At 41.5% G+C, this 16,267-nt stretch overlaps 1 protein-coding gene across 1 annotated transcript in view; it reads right to left on the reverse strand.

The window, feature by feature from the left end:
• PPAPDC1A (phosphatidic acid phosphatase type 2 domain containing 1A) overlaps positions 1-16,267 on the reverse strand; it is a 142,852-nt gene that overhangs the window by 46,290 nt on the left and 80,295 nt on the right. The window lies entirely within an intron of this gene.

A 16,267-nucleotide genomic window follows, 5' to 3' on the forward strand; every position in this document is an offset into this window, starting at 1 on the left:
TGTAGTTGTTGTTTAGTCCTGTTGGGCTGGTTCTGAGTCCATCATGACCCTGTATACAAACAACAAACTAAACACCGTCCAATGACATAAACATCACCGCACGATGCAGGGATCATCCTCAGAATCATTTACCGTCTTTTAGCCTTTTGCTGTAGACACTGTCCGTCCCGCTGCGGTCTTCCTCTTCTTCACTGACCTTCTAGTCTCTAAGCACAGTATCAGGTCCAGGGACTCTGCCTCCTGAGAACTTGTCCAAAGTGTGTAGGATGAAGACATTTTATCATTCTCACCAAGGGCTCCTCTGGCCACACTTCTTCCAAGACAGATTTGTTCACCCCTCTGGGTCCACAGTCCTTTCAATGTCCTTCACCAACATCACAACACAGAAGCATTAAGTAGCCTTTGGTCTTCCTATTCATTGTCATCTGCCATGATCACAAAAACCATGTTTTGGGTCAGATGCACCTTAGTCCTCAAAGTGACGTCTTTGCTTGGAGCATGGTAAAGGCATCTGACTTTTATTCTAAGAGTTTGGATTTTGCCCTATTAGTTTCAGGGATAAAAGTAGCAGAGAAATCAGTTGGCAGTTGTGTGCCTGGTCTGGAAGTAAGCAAACCTGGAAGATGGAAGACCTGCTAGTGTGGACGACTGTATCAGAGGACAACTGAGCACTGATGACCCAGTTTTGTCACGACGTCACTGCAAAGAACTCTCAAATGTAATCTCAATTCATAGCTGCATATTGGCAAGTTAAAATAAACCTCATACAAAAGCCTTGGTCAATTATCACGCTGCTTTTATACAGGCTTGGGATCCGTCTGTCACAGTGTTAGAGAATTCCTGCTTTGACTCTAGTTTTTCTTACTGAGATCAAATGTGTAAACAGTGAAATACTCAGATGCTAAGTTTGGACACAGACAGTTGGGTAAGCAAGACCCAAATCAAGAGACAGATTTCCATTGTTCCAAAAAGTCCTATGGCTTTCAAGTCAGTCTTACCCCACCACCACCATACAGAGCATAAACGCTTTCTGATTTCCAGTCTATAGACTATTTCTGACTGGTTTTTAATTTCACAGAAGCAGAAAAAGACAGCACACCCTCTGTCTAGATTCTTTGGCTCAGCGTCATGTTTTTGCGATTCATTCATGTTGTTTTGGGCATCAGTTATTTGTTTCTCCTAGTTGTTATCTTTCCCTTCCAGACAAACACAGAAAGAATATTAAATATTCATGGACTGCCAGAAGAATGAACAGATATGTCCTGGGAGAAAAGCATTCAGAATGCTCCTCAGAGGTGAAGACGGTGACACTTTCTATGTGTCATCAGGAAGGACCAGTTCCAGGAGGATGTCACGCTTAGGAAAGAAGAGAGAGTCAGCAAACAAGAAGGCAGCCCTCAATGAGCTGAACAGACATGGTGAGGGGCAACAAGGGGCCCAAGCATGGAGCAGGGCCGGGTTTTGTTCTGCTGCATGCAGGGTTGCTAAGCGGCAGAGCAGACTGGAGAGCATCTAACGACAGCGTGGATAAACACTGAGTCGTTTCCATAAAGGACATACAGGGTTTCAGTGCTGATGACACGGTTGCTACCTCCCAGGCATCCCTGGCTTCTGACTGCTCCGATATTCACTAACCTTGCGGCAGGTGGGTCCCAGAAGCTGGTGGGTCCTCCTCACCGCGCTGACTCAGCCCTGCCACACAGACTTGCTCTCTCTGGTAGACAGATGGGCTGTAAGAGGCATGTTGCAAAGTGTGCAGCCATGTCTTGAAGAATGGAGCATACAGATTGCCTGTAGGGGGGCAAAACCCCATCCAATGCTATGTTACACGCACTGGGAAGAGTTTGAAATTTAAACAAGCTCCTTTGCCATCACTCAAGGGTCTGATTGTTCCTACCGCCTGAGACTAGAAAGGAAGCCATGTCCCAATGAAAAGCTGTCCCCAGCTGATTACTGGACAACCCCCAAGGAACTGCAGGCAGAGGCTGGCTGGGTGAAGACGACTGAATGTGCTTTTACCCAGAAAGCGAGGCAAGTGCAGGCTTACTCATGCTTCCTTACCTCTCTCCAGTGGACAGTTTGATGAGGTGGAAAATGAGAGCAACTGTTCACTAAAGAGCATTAAAGAAGCCCACGTTTACCAGGCTGACTGGCTACTCCTTCCCTGTCAGGGACTGTACATGTGAAGAGGTGTGACTCTGGGGAGGGGGGTGCTGTGGGATTGGGAGGGGGACAGGTGTCGGCCAGACCTAAAACAGGAATCTCTGATGGGGTGAAAGAACACGTGAACTTGTTTCCTACAGATCAGTAGGGAAGCACAAGCAAGCCTGTGCTGACCTGGCTTCCTCGCTCCTCTGACCCTAACAAAGCCCCTACTCGCTGAGCTCTGTTTCCAGAGCTGGGTCAAGTTCACTATCAGCTCCAGGCCTTCTGGGGAGGCAGGGTCCTCCTTGTGTCCTGAGCCTGCAGAGCCAGGCGGTGCCACATCTCATAAATGGCCTGGAGGGGCCAGCACGCAGTGCTCCCGGACAGCCTCTGGCTTGGTGGGACCACGGCCTCCTCACGCTCAGAGGCTTCCTTTGCATCCCCAACAACTGCCTCCATCAGACAGTCCCCTCCCCTAGAGAACTGACTGTGGAGTCCACTTCTCAGCACCAGCCACCCTTCCATAAACAGTGGAGGAAACAGCAGGAAATGATCCAGCTCCTCCTGTCCAAAGTGGCAAGTCCCACGGAGGTGAGAATGGTTAACACACTTGACTACTAGTCAAAAGGCCAGTTTCTACCCAGAGGACCTTCAGAAAAATAGGCCTGGCAATCTACTCCCAAATGGTTAAAAAAAAAAATCTGCCAGAAAAGGTGTCAGGGTTGCATTCTTTCTCCACATCTATTCAATTGTATTCCGAACAAATCATTTGACAAGCTAGACTATACAAAGAAGAACGTGGCATCGGTATTGGAAGAAGATTCATCAACAACCTGCATTACACAAATAACACACCATTGTAGAAAGTGAAGACTTGAAGCACTTACTGAAGAAGATCAAAGACATAAATATAGATTATGTCTTGAAATATGATTATATCAAGAAAACAAAAATCCTCACCACTGAACCAATAGAAAGCATCATGAAAAATGGAGAAAAGATTGAAGTTGTCAACAATTTCATTTCACTTGGATCCATGATCAACACCCTTGATCGAAGCGGCCAAGAAATCAAAAGGCATATCGGAGATCTGCTGTCAAGGAACTCTTGAAAATTCTGAAGAGCAAAGCTATCAGCTTAAAAACTAAGGCATGCCTGATCCAGGTATTTTCAATTGCTTCTTTGTATCTGAAAGATGGACAATGTATTAGAACAATAGAAGCATCATAGATGCGTTTGAACATGGTGTTGGTTAAGAGTACAGAATAACTCATGGACTGCTAATAGAGCAAATCAGTCATATAAGAGTGCAATCAGAGTGCTCCTTAGAATTAAAGATGGTGAAACTGTCTCACTCTTTGGGTCAAGAAGAATCAGTCCTTAAAGAGAGGCCTGTTGGAAAAGTGAAGGGTCAAAGACAGAGAAGACCCTCAATGAGCTGGACTGACACAGTGTCTACGGGCTTGAGCAAGACCGAGATCGAGCGGGTGGTGCAGGACAGGGCAAGGTTCACCTCTGTGGTTCACAGGGTCACTCCGAGTCACAGTCAACTTGATGGCACCAAACAACAACAATAACAGTAACTTTGAGGCTAGTTCAGGGTTTTATTTGTTGCACATGGTCAGTGTGAGTCTGACCTGATTTGATGGTACCTAACAGCCACGATTTATACTAATCGCTTGGATCATATCGTGAGGCCATCTCTGATATCTGCACCCAAGTTTTCCAACATCGTAAGCAGAACTGCAGCATTTCTTAAACAATGCTTCTCCCTCTCCCTTTCTCCCACCCCAGGTAACCACTAATACACTACGGTCCCTCTGCACCCAGTCTAGATGTAACATCCTTGCGTGGCTGACTTGATTCACTCCGCATACTGTGTCAGGTTCACGCATGCTGTAGCGTGAATCACAGCGTCATTCCTCTTTAAGACTGAGTACACGCCACACTTCTTAAACACACAAGAGGCATCGAGTGGAGGAACACTTGTCATTTATTTTTCCACTTGGAAAAATATCAAGACACTGAGTTCCCAGAGTGTATAGATCTGTACTTACGAGTCAAATTAATACTAGAGGCGTCAGCGTGAGAATAACTACAAAAGGCACCTCAATTGATGGCACCACTCCTGCAACATGGAGGAAATTACTAATAATGTAATCATCGAGCAAACACGGGTCGGTGGAGACAGAAGCTGGAGTGATGGATTTGTAGCCTGCTGAAGCACTGCCTTAGAACCACAGCCACGTAGGCACTGTGGGGGAGGCTCTGTTTAACTGTCGTTCTTCTGTCTCTGTCACAGAGGATAGAGATTCCCCTTTTCTGATTTCAAGGAGGAATGGTATTAAATTATCCCATTAAATTTGCCCCCATATCATGCAAGGAAAGGATTGGAACTCCCAATTTACAAATGTATAAAACGAGGGGCAAAGTCAAGAAGCCATTTGCCCCAAGTCATATGGTTTAATTGTTTGCTATGTGTCAGAGAGCTGGACAATGACTAGGGATAACAGAAGAGAATTAATGCCTTTGAGCTGTGGTGCTGGAGTAGAGTGATGAATATACTACTGACTGCTAAGAGAACAAACAGGTTCATCATAGAGAGGGTGATACCAGGCTAATCTTTTGATGCAAGGAATCTGAAGCTTTGTCTGACCTACTTTGGATATGTTATAAGGAGAGACCAGTCCTTGGAGAGGGACGACATGCTTGGGAGGGTGGCAGGAGAGGAAGACCCTCAATGAGATGGATTGATTCAGTCACTGGGGAAATGGGGGTAGGTTTGTCAGAGACAGGCTGGCACAGGATAGATCAGGGTTCAGAACTGCTGTATATAGGATTGCTATGAGTCGCAAGCAACTAGACGGCACATAACAGCAACAACTAAGTATTACAACAGCGAATAATGAGACAGATCTTTAGGAATTGCTTTGTGAGGAAGGCCACGTTTGCATGGAACACCAGAGCTTAAGAAGCTGATCACAGTGCCATTTTAGCTAGAGTTCTCTCAAGGAAACCTGAAAGGGGTTCATGTAAAAGCATCTTATTAAGAAGAGGACCCCACAAAACATCATTTGAGAAGTGAGACCAAGTCGGGAAGGGTCCAGCAAAGGGTGTGATATAATCAATTTCCCTCTGTGGGCAGCTGGAGCTCCGTCCTACTGGGGACCTCTGGAAAACAATATGGGACATAACACCTTGGAGAGGTCCCACCTGAGGGACAACGGCACTGGGGTGTGTATACTCCCTCTTTGAGTAACCACTGACCGAGGGCTGCTCCAGGGAACAGTTGACCTCATACCCACTCTGCTGTGTGCATGGGTGCAATGCATTCTGAGAGGCAGCAGAAACCTTAAAAAAGAGACACATTCTCAAACTGCACTGATGTGCATGGACACACAGAGGGCGGGATAAGGATGGGGTCTGACAATTCACAAAACAAATTCCTCACTCTTAAGTCAATTCTGTTTCATAGGGTTCATATAGAACACGGCAAATCCAGGGCTGTGTATTTTTACAGACACAGGCTATTTTATGGAGTTTATCCTATGCAGTTGATAGGTTTAAACCAATATGGCTGGCAGACAACTGTTTTAACCCTGATGCCACCAAAGATTCTAGTGGTCCTGACATCATATGGGAAATGCGAGAGAAGGGCAAGTTCAAAGGCAGAGGAAGGAAGAACTTGTGTTGCGGGAGCCTTAATGAGCAGGGTTCTGAAATCAAGAATTTGGATTCCGGGGTCAGCAATCTGGGTACAGATTCCAATTACATGACTTGTCATTTATTTTTAATGATTTTAAAATAAATGATTTGTCATTTATTTATTAGCAAGCAGATCCTCCTCTCTTAGCCTCAGTTTCCACATCTGGAATACAGTCCTGAGCTCCCAGATGCGTTGTGAAGAGGAAATGGGAAAAGCCATGTGAAGTCCTTAGAATGGTGCCTGACACATTTCACGTGTTCATTTTCTTTATCATTAAAAGGACAGGGTTGCTGTAACGTAGCAGGCAAAATGCAGGAAGCAAGACACGGAGTTGAAGAGGTGGCAGGGAAGGCCTCAGGCACGTTAAAACTGGAATGTCCCTTCTCGATATGCTGGCAGCTACGGATGAGTTTTAAGCTGTCAAGTGACCTGACTTGGATCATTCTAAAAATGTCACACTTATCAAAGGCATGAAATGATCTTCCGTTTCTATATCCCCAGTGTGCTAAATCCACTGCTGGCATAGAAGGGAGTGCTATTTAGCAGTAATTAATAGACTCCAGAAGCTGATGGGAGGAGAGGCGATTTGGTTTGACTCATCCAAAGACTACACAGAACTGGCTATGGAAGTATCTGTTTCCTTTTCCTCTGGCAGGCTTAGTTCCTCAATCATGTTGGCTCAGGGTAATATTCGAATGAATCTGCATTTTCCAAGTAGATGCCAACCAAGTCAGGATCCGCAGTCCCCAGACCCACTGAGCGACCTGTTGAAGACTCCTTGGGAACAACTGATATACATTTATGAGTTCCATTCAAAATGGGAAAGGAAGCACATTGAGTGGAAAAACATGCATCCTAGGCATTAAAATAGAGTTCTGAAAGTAAATTGTAATGTTCTACAGCACAACTCCAAATGAGTATGACACTCTCTCTATGGACTGGGACAATTATCAGAGAAGAGGATGTGAACAGTGTTGGCTCATGCTGTCTGTCTATCCATCTATCTGTCCGTCCATCCATCCATCCATCCATCCATCCATCCATCCATCCATCCATTCAGCTAGCTAGTTATCTCTAGCCAGCCAGCTATATTTTAGATTCCATATTTCAAAATATGTCTATTACATAAAACACATGGTAGTTTTTAATGTCTTCTTTTCTGGAACACTCCTAACCTCTTAAGTGATTTCTGAGCTCAAATCTGAAAGACTGTTAAAAGCCAGTGGTTCAAAATAGTGGTAATAGAAGACCACAAAAGGGTAAAAAAAAACCGGGGTTCAGTTATAAAAATACTTCAGCATTGATTCCAGGAACTTCACACAGTCACATGAAGTGATATTGTAAAACAAGAACAGATAGACTGAAGAGCAGAAAATTTTTTGTAATGCCAAAAGGGTCAAAACAGCAATAACATAATGATAAAAAACATGCATGTGCCTATAAACAGAGTTTTAGAATATATGCAGCAAAACTCAAGAAACGACAATTCGATCTTGAGAGCTGCATTTTGAAACTCAACACTCAATAACTGAAGAACAACAAGACATAGAAACCAAGAATCTCCAAGGGATATCACTTTGATCCAATGGACTCATTTGAAGGGCTTAATTCAACAAATGAAGAATGCCTTTTCAAATGTACACAGAACACTCACCAAAATAACCATGTGCTGGACAGTAAAACAGGCTTTCTGGTGTTGTGGTGAGTCATATGTTGGACTGTTAATGAAAAGCTGGCCGTTCAAACTCACCAGATGTTTTGAGGTTAAAAAAAAAAAAAGAATAAGCAGATTGCTTCTATTAAGATTTACAGCCTTGGAAACTGGATGTAAGGTTGTTATGTGTCAGATCAGCTCAACAGCAGTGGGCTTTGTTTTGCATCTTTTGGCAGTAAAATACTACTTCGTAAATTCCAAAAGATAGAAATCTATAAAATATTTTCTTCAGTCACACATGTGGTGTCAGCATAAAAGTTGGCTTCCCCCCCCCCCCATTACAGTTAGTCCCCTCTGGTCTCCTGCTATCTTACCTGCAGACACATGATCCTGCAAATCATCAACAGCTGTGGGACTAAGGTAAGAGCAGGAAAGCAAGCCACACTGGGAAGGAAGACTTGAGGTGAGCAAGATTTGTAACTACAAGATTTGAGGGAGACAGACTGTAGCAACACCCTGGTGAGAAAGAGACACAGTTGTCGGTGGAGAGACTCTGGCACTGCTGGGCAGAAATTGTGGCAAGGTGTGACCTGAGGCTTTATGTACTTGTGCTTGCCACAGTTAAGAGTTCCTGCTGTTCTTGCTGGACGCTTAAAGGAGAAGCTGACTTACAACTGTTCTGAGGAAAGCTCTTCTGGGTGATTTGGATTTGACTGCTGGACTTAAACCAGAGCCTGGATTATGCCTTGGAACTTGGGCCAAAACCTGGACTTGTATTGGGTGATATTATTTACCTCCTTCTCTCTCCAGGTTTGTTCCCTAATAAACCCCATTGTTGGTACCATAACTGTGAGTCTATCAGTCAGCAATGAGGAAACACACCAGATGCTGCTGCAGCAACTCTAGAGGCACCACAGGGCTGGGCTATGAGCTCTCTATCTTCTTTCTGCTCTGGGGCCATGAGGGACTGTGCTATTCTCACACCCTTTGGCTCTTTCAGAGACAAACTCACCACCCAGTGCCTCTACATCGGGTTTTCTCCTCTCTAAACAGCTTTGTTTTGCATTTGGGGCAGTAAAAAAATACTCAGTAAATGCCAAAAGATAGAAATCTTATACAATATGTTCTCTATTCATATTCAATTTAGCCAGAAATCTGTAAGAAAGAGCTAGCAAATTTAAACATTTTGAAAATAAACAACTCATACCTGAATTACCCACAGATGAGAGACAAAATCACAAGCAACTTGAGGAAATATTTTGACAAGAATGATCATTAAATATGTTTAATTTTGTGCAATACAGTTAAGGTAGGATTTAAAGGAAAAGTTAAATGTGTATGTCGGAAAATAAGACTTCAAAACTTGGATTTTCTTTCTTAAATAACAGAAATTGATAAGTTAAGAAAACAATAATCTTTAGCAGTATGAGTGAGACTGCTGGAACTTTCAAAAGTAGGGCCCTTAGTCACCCTTCAAGCCCAGAACTGAAATCATCCCTATGATTCAACTTTCAGCCAAACAAAAGGCGAGACTGTAAGGGGATCCATCACACTGGGAGGAACAGTAAGCAGATGATATCAAAAGGGCAGCATTCCCTCAGGAGTAAAGCTCAGAGAGGGAAGGTGCAAGAAAGACAAGTGGAAATGGAAGCAGAAGGCCAAGTAGAAAGAATGCTGGCACACTGGAAGGATTTTGATCAATGTCGCAAAACATAATGTGCAGGAATCAGCAAATAAAAACCCAACTTTCTCTGTAGACTTACACTCAAATCACAATTAAAAAAAAATAAAGACGGTCAAGAGGATCTTTTAAAAAGCAGAAAATCATAACATAAGAGCTGAAATCATTGAGAAAGAAAAGAGAGCACCTACAGAGAAGATAAAGACAAAAGCTAATTTTAAAAAAGATTAGTGAAACTACAAAGGTCTTAGAAAAGCAACTGGCACAAACCTTTGTGACCTTGGATTTGGCAGTGGTTTCTCAGCTATGACACCAAAAGCATAAACAACAAAACAGAAAATTGAGGGATTAGATTCTATAAAAATTAAAAGCTTGTGGACTGCAAAGTATGTCATCAAGGAAGCAAAACCACCATCCAGGTGGCAGGAGAAATATTGGCAAATTATATGTCAGATAAGTAAATTAATTATATCAATATTTATAAAGGGCTATTAGAACTCAATAATAAAAAGATAAATAATTTAATACACAAAGGATATGAATTGACAGCTCCCCAAGGAAGATATACAAATGCTCAACAACAATAAAAAACCCAAAAAAAACCCACACAAAAAAAAATAAAAAAAACAAAACAAATGCTCAACAAACTTAGGAAAACATATCCAACTTTACTAGTCATTGATTGACACCTGGGATCCTTCCGTAAGTGCCAATTCTCTGCTAAATCAGTCTAACAACAGATTCAATGTGATCCCAATCATAATTCTGGTCTGATTTCTAACAGACACTTATAGCTGATTCTAAAAAATACATTTAGGAATATAAAGAACACACAATTCCCAACAAATAGGCCTAAGCACAGCAGAGATCACGAGGATGGCACAGGATTGGGCAGAGTTTAACCTGCTGCTATGAGTCAGAGTTGACACGAAGGAACCTAACAACAACAAAAGTACCAAGGCAACCCAGAAAAAACCAAAGACTTCAAATTCACTCTAAAGCAGCAATAATCAATGCAGTGTGGTTCCGGCTTGAGAATAGGCACACGGATTAGCGGAAAGCACGAAGAGTCCAGAAATAGTCCCACACTTCTATGGTCTATTAATTTTTTTTATAGAGATGCCAAAGTAATTCAGTGGGAGAAGGAGAAATCTTTTCAACAAATGGAGCTGAAGAAAATGGATATCAATGCAGAAGAATGATAAACTTCAGACTGCAATTCAAAAACCTAAAACAAAAACTCTAAACGAAACAATTTTTAAATAAAATACTGGAGGCTGTCTTTGCAACACAAAGGGGAGAAAAGCTTTCTTAGGCAGGACTCAGAAAGCAATAATCCTAAAAGGGAAAAAAATAACTTTAATAAAAATTTTCAAATAATTGCTCATCAAAAACACATTTAAGAAACCACTCCTGGGAGAAAACATTGATAAACCATTAATCTGACAACCTCTCTCCCCAGCAGGTGGGCATCCCAAAGCAAGCTGTCCCAGCATGCACTGGGACTCTTCACCTGGATGACCAAGTTACACAGTTGTTTCCTTAAACTTCCAAATGGTCTTGGAAGCTTGAGATGCAGCATAACAAAAAAATCTGGGGAAAAAGAAATGTATAAGCAGCTCTTGGCACGTTTTTCTTTGAGCGGATCATGAATCTAGAAGTTTCCATTTTTAACCTGTAAGAGAAACCAAAGAATTTTAACTGACCTCAAACCAATGGCCACCAGTTTATTCTGGTTGAGCCAATGGCCTAAGCAACTCATGCACATTTATATAAATTTTAAATGAAGAACAGGAAGGTGACATTTTCCCATGCTTCCTATCTATAAGCAAAACCCCTTGATAGCAATTTAATTTCATTAAAAAAGACAAAATAAATGAACCTTGTGACTTCCTCCTGTTTGTGTTTCTTTATGCAAAAGCTACTCTAAGAACCAGCTGGCTGGTAATATTGAATATTCATGCTTGACAGAGCTAAACCTGGCTGGTAAGCACAGATGATAACTTGTGATCATATCTTGATTCATAGTTAAACTCATTTAGATTCAGCACAAACACACACCCTACCCTCGAGTCTGCAAAGAGCTTTTGGTCTGTATATGCCTGTATCTTGGATTCTCAGTAAAACTGAGAGCTGAACAAGAGGCATCTAAAAATGGTTCTCTGCAATGGAGACATTACAGCCATCGGATACCAGTTCTGGGTTTGGTAGAAGAAATGAGTGAACACCACAAAGTCCATCTTAAATGAAACTAGAAGCACCTCAACTCCACCTGCCAATATGTGAAGGTACAAAGTGTATAAAGATGGAGCTACAGCTATGATGTTGTTGTTATGTGTCAGCAAACGGTTTGTGACTCATAGCGACCCTGTGTACAAGAGCCCTAAATCCTGCTCTAACCTGTGCCAATCTCACTGTCTCCGACACACCTACTCCCGCCACCCCAATCACTGAATCAATCCATCTCATCGAGTGTCTTCCTCTCCTGCACTGTCCCTCCACTCTCACAAACATGATGTCCCTCTCCAAGGACAGGTCCCTCCTTGCAATATGCCCGAAGTATGTCAGGCGAAGTTTCAGAATCCTTGACTCCAAGGAGCAGCCCAGCTTCACCCTCTCAAGGACAAACTTGTTTGTTCTTCTAGCAGTCCATGGTATATTCAACATTCCTCTTCAGCACCACAGTTCAAAGGCATCAATTATCTTTCTACAATCTCTAGTCATTGTCCAGCTCTCTGATGCATAGCACGTAACTGTGAAGACTACAGCCCATATCAGGTGCACCTTAGTCTCCAGCCTGATGCCATTGCTCTTCAGTACTTTGGAAAGATCCCTGACAGCTGATTTCCAAATGCAATTCGTCTCTTGATTTCCTGGTTGCTGGTACCAAGCAAACAAAAATTGGTAACAATCTCAATCTCTTCACCATCCATAATGATGCTGCCAATTGGCCCAGTGGTGAGAATCTTTGTTTTTTTTTATGTTGAGCTTCAATCCATATTGAAGGCTGCAGTCCCTGACCTTCTGCAGCAAGCGAATCAGGTCCTTCTCAGTTTCAACAAACAGGGTTGTGTCATCTGCAGAACTCAGGTTGTTGATAAATCTTCCACCAATCCTGATGCCACAGTCCTCCTCATACAGCCCAGCATCCCAGATAATCTGCTCTGCATACAGACCGAAAAGGTATGGGGACAGAATGCATCCCTGGCACACCCCCCTTCCCAATTTTGAACCATACCATGTTTCCTTGCTCTGTTCTGACAACTGCCTCTTGATCCAAGTATAGGTTTCGCATAAGCACAATCAAATGTTCTGGGAAAGGCCAGCAAAAAGCAGTGCTGAAGAAAAGCAAAAAGTAGTCACCTGGCAGAGCCTTGCAAAGCTCTAGAGTCCGTGGCTCCTGGTGTTGTAGAAGGTGGAGATAATCAACGTGGATGAAAGTCGACAGAAAGAGCTATCAAACTCCTCAGGTTCACCATGAGGGCAAGGGGAGTCTTAAAACAAGGAGACAGAGTCAAAGTCTATAAACTACACCATGAAAACCTATGGTCCCTTCTGCACAGTCCCCAGAATGCCAGATGGGGAGACACCAGGCAGGCGCCGTGAGGGGTCTCTAGCAGGTGAATCAATAAGCTCAGTTGCTAACATCCCAGAGAAATCCAAGGAAAACCCACCTCGATTTCCAATCTTACTCCGGTGAAGCCATCAGGAATTCTGTGTGTTTAGGTTTAACACTTCAACCTTACATAAGAACACACAGCCTTTACCCAGAGGCAGAAAGTAGAATATACTATCCATTAAACATTTGACACAACTGAAAATGTCTTTAAGATTTTGCCAGAATGCTGTTGAAAGGAATAGCTTAACTTGTAGCATATACTGTCTTGCAAAACAGATATATGAATATGCTTGTGACAATGACTGTGATACTATCCTTCAAAAAAATTTCCATTTGAAATAATGAAAGAGTCACTTGAGAGAAAAAACAACAACACACAACAGAACAACCCCAAAACAAACAAAACCCACAAAAAAGAACAAACAAAAAACTCCACACAGCCAATAATCACCAGGTCTTTAAGACAAGATACCATTACACAAGGTATGTACCAAAATACATAAAGACAAGAGATGGGACAGGTGAGATCTGCAAGTAAAGTGATGGCAGAGGCACCGCAAGGCACTCTGGTGATGCAGTCCATAGAGAGTTGTTGTCAACGTCAAAGAATGTGCTTCCCGGTGGTTCGAACACACCAATGACTTGTGGGAGAAAAATTAACATCTTCCCGTGCAGCTTTGGAAGGTTCCTGGTGGGTCAGTCTGATTTGGAACCAACTCTATGGAAACAAAGGGGTTTTATCTTTTTTTTCCCTAAAAAAGTTAGAATTCAAGAAAGAAATATTGGAAATTAGAAAAATATGAAAGTTCAACAGAAGAGAAGGTAGATAACACAAATGGAATCCATAGACTTAGGTCTTTTTAAACTGTATTATCATTGGGGCTGGCTCTATGCTCGAAAACCAGTTTATTTATAACCTGTTTAAAAGTGCTATATTCTGTTTGCGGTTAGGAAATGCAGAATTCAAAGTGATCTCCCTGCTTGTGAGCAAAATGAGATATACTATCCCTTTTCTATTAAAAAAAGTTCATGTGTCAAGAAATCAACACTAGTAAAGTAGGGTTTAATATTACCCTTTGCCGTGTGTTTTGTCTAATTATTCTGGTTGTTAATGTGGTGATAATTAAAGGTAAATATTAAGATTTCTAATTTATTCCTCTTGAATTATGCCACCATGCTTACGTAAAAATGAAAGTGGCGGTGTGGTGAAACTTTTGAAAGAGAAAAAGTTCTAAAAGACAATGTTTCTTTTTCTTCCCTATGTTCACCATCCTGAGATTGTCCTGAATCATAGCAAAACGATGCTGCATCTCTATTATTGTGGTGCTGAGGTTACTGAAGTTATATAAAATACATCTCAGTTTCTGTTTATTGGAAAGTTACCTGTTAAGCCCTGCCGGGTGACATGTATAAGCAGGAAAAATTACGATTAATTAATGTATCTCATGTTTTGCACACAAATGGAGGCTGTATAAACACATGACTTCAAAGTTGTAATTTCAAAAAAGAAGGAATTTCTCCTTTTTTTTTGCAGTTACTGTGAGAATATTAGGGATCTCTACACTTCTGAAGTGTTTTTGGTAGAAGCGGTCTAGCAATGATGTAGTGATGTTTTATCCATTTAGTATTTGTTTCTTTTTCCTTATATACTCAAAGTGGATTTATTCATTTAGCTTGGTGATACTACAGCTAAAAATCATTAGTAAAAAGGAGAAATAGCAATCTTCAAGAAATCAGAAGCGTTTATTTTATATTGTGTTGAATATTTGATTCTTAAACTTTTCTACATAAAGTATCTTGAAGGTTGTTCATATATTTTCCAGATTTGGCTGTTATTATCCTTAAGTTGATTCATTTTCTTGTGAGCCCCATGACAGAAAGATTTAAAGATGAGTTTGGAAAAAAGTTAAAAAGAAATTATTATCAGATTTGTTAAATTGTTACATGTATCTTGCTCAAGTTTTTTGTTAATTAAATTATACCACCCAGTTACATACAGCAAATGTGGAGGGGAAAAAAGAAATGAACAAAATGACAAAGAGGTAGACTACAGTTAAAAAAAAGAGGCAATCTCCAATTTCATTTGGAATGTAAAGAGGCCCCGAACAGGCAAAGCACTCATTAAAAAGAGAAACAAGGTAGGAGGCACCTCACTCCCTGATTTCAAATCCTACTCCACTGCTCTGTGGTGGTCAAGACAGCGTGGTAGATCAATGAGATAGAATTAAGAACCCAGAAATCAGCCCATCTACCTATGGTCAACTGATTTTTGACAAGGAGATTAAATCAGTTAAGTGGGGAAACGACAACCTTTTTAACCAATGGTGTTGGCAAAATTGGAAAACTATATGCAGAAAACTCAAGCAAACCTCATTCCATACACAAAAACCAACTTAAAGTGGATCAAGGACCTAGGACTAAAATCAAGGACTATAAATTTCAATAGAGAAAAGCATGGAAGAACTCTAGAACTCCTAATCCACAGCATGAACAGTCTTTCAAGCATCCTGAAAAACCTACAACCAGGAGAGGATAAAAGAGATGAACAGGACCTTCCAAGAATCAAATCCCTCTGCTCATTCAAGCACTTCTTCAACAGGGTAAAAACGGAAGCCACAGACTAGGAAAAAATGTGTGGCAATAACATGTCTGATAAGGGACTTACATCTAGAATTTAGAGAGTACTCGAGCGTCACAACAAGATAAACATAAACAACCCAATTGCAAAATGGGCACAGGATATGAACAGACACTTCACCAAAGAAGACATTCAGATGGCAAGCAAGCACATGAAGAAATGTTCAAAATCCCTAGCTCAAAGAGAGATGCAAATCAAAACAACTATGAGATTATCATCTCACCCCAGTAAGAATAGCAAAATTCAACAGACAAAAAAAAACAACAAATGCTGGTGAGGCTGTGGAGAAACTGGAACCCTTATTCACTGCTGGTGAGAGTGTAAAATGGTGCAACCACTATGGAAGGCTGTATGGTGCTTTCTCAAAAAGCTGCAAATAGAAATACCATTTAACCCAAAAATTCTACTACTGGGAGCACACCCTAAAGAAACCAGAACTGTCACCCTAGTAGATATATGCATACCCATGTTTAGCTCTGCTTTGTTCACAATAGCAAAGAGCTGGAAACAACCTAAGTAACCATCAACAAACGAACGGATAGAGAAGTATATTCCACAATGGAATGCTACACTGCATTGACAAACAAGGAACTCTTGAAATATACAAAATGGGTGACCCTGGAGGATATTATGCTGAGTGAAATATATCAGCCACAAAAGGACAAATACTGCATAGTACCACTGTTGTAAAATGTGACTGACATCAGGTTTGGAGGAACCTAAGAAAAGAGGGGATAAATCATGTATACTGCATTGAAACAGATGAGGAAGAGAACTGTTTAAAAGGGATATATGATTAAGTATTATTTTCATGACAAGATTCC

Source organism: Elephantulus edwardii, unplaced genomic scaffold (genome assembly GCF_000299155.1).
Source record: "Elephantulus edwardii isolate Elephantulus edwardi_28Jun2011 unplaced genomic scaffold, EleEdw1.0 scaffold00006, whole genome shotgun sequence".
NCBI lineage: Eukaryota > Metazoa > Chordata > Mammalia > Macroscelidea > Macroscelididae > Elephantulus > Elephantulus edwardii.